Raw genomic sequence first — 1,631 nt, 5'->3', positions numbered from 1 at the left:
GACCTGTCAGATTACATACAAACATATCCTTTAGTGTAACAGGTCATTAAGGAAAGGTCATTAGAGGTCATTAGAAGGTCACTATAATTAGGACTTGTCAGCCAATTATACTTATTATTATTTTTATTGTTATTATTATTATTATTTGGATTTTTGCTTTCTCTCTCTCTCTCTCTTTCTAATTTCTCTTTTTTCTGGATTTCTCTCTATCTCTCTCTCTCTCTCCCTCCCATTTCTCTCTCTCTCTCTCTCTCTCTCTCTCTCTCTCTCTCTCCAATTCCTCAACACACACCAAAAATTACTTAAAAACATTTGTAATTCTAATATATATAAAAGTAATTTAATAGTATATATAAGTAACTGGCTGACAGGTCCCTTAATAGATAGATATATACATAATAGATAAAGATAGATATATAGATGATAGATATAAAAGCTATTTTTTTATATATATAACACTACATCTATTATTATAACTATTATTATTATTATTATTATTATTATTATTATTATTATTTATATTTATTACTATTATTATATTCGTCCCCATTGCAAAAGGCCATAAGGTATTTTTATTATTATTATTATTATTATTATTATTATGCTAATGTAACTGGTCTATGTAATCTATGTAATCTATGTAATTTTCTCTCTCTTTTTAGGTAAATTACTGTATCTCTCAAAATCTCTAATATTTTTTTTATATTTTATTTTAAGAAGTTGATATGTTTGCAATTCCTTAGAAATGTGTGTGTGTGTGTGTGTGTGTGTGTGTGTGTGTGTGTGTGTGTGTGTGTGTGTGTGTGTGTGTTTTGATATGTTTAGAAAGTGTGTGTGTGTGTGTGTGTGTGTGTGTGTGTGTGTGTGTGTTTTGATATGTTAAGAAATTGTGTGTGTGTGTGTGTGTGTGTGTGTGTGTGTGTGTGTGTGTGTGTGTTTTGATATGTTAAGAAATTGTGTGTGTGTGTGTGTGTGTGTGTGTGTGTGTGTGTGTGTGTGTGTGTGTGTGTGTGTGTACATAATAAGCTCTCACAATGTTATCCCAAAAAGTCATTTAGAACAAGTTTTTAAAATCCATCATTTTTATATATTTTTTTTATATATATATAATTTAACATCAAACAAACTTAAATGATAAGAAAGTGGTTATTCTCTCTCTCTCTCTCTCTCTCTCTCTCTCTCTCTCTCTCTCTCTCTCTCAATTTCTTTCTATTTTATAATTTTCATTCATTCCATCTCTCTTTCTTTCTCTCTGATCAATAGTGCTCTCTCTCTCTCTCTCTCTCTCTCTCTCTCTCTCTCTAAGGTAAGTAAGAGAACACATTAAAACGTACCAAGTTTTAACATTAACTCACAAGTTCTCTGAGCCATTTTACAGCAAAGCCACACACGGTAGGTCATACACGGTAGTGATACAAGGTCAAGGGATTATGCTCAAACAACCCACAAACCCACAGACCCACAGACCAATAGCCCCACAGACCCACGGACCCACAGACCTACAGACCCACAGACCCACGGACTCATAGACCCACAGCCCCACGGACCCACAGACCTACAGACCCATAGACCCACAGCCCCATAGACCCACAGACCTACAGACCCACAGCCCCACGGACCCACAGACCAAT

The sequence above is a fragment of the Eriocheir sinensis genome, chromosome 26, assembly GCF_024679095.1.
Source record: "Eriocheir sinensis breed Jianghai 21 chromosome 26, ASM2467909v1, whole genome shotgun sequence".
Lineage (NCBI taxonomy): Eukaryota > Metazoa > Arthropoda > Malacostraca > Decapoda > Varunidae > Eriocheir > Eriocheir sinensis.
This window is presented reverse-complemented; position numbering follows the sequence as displayed.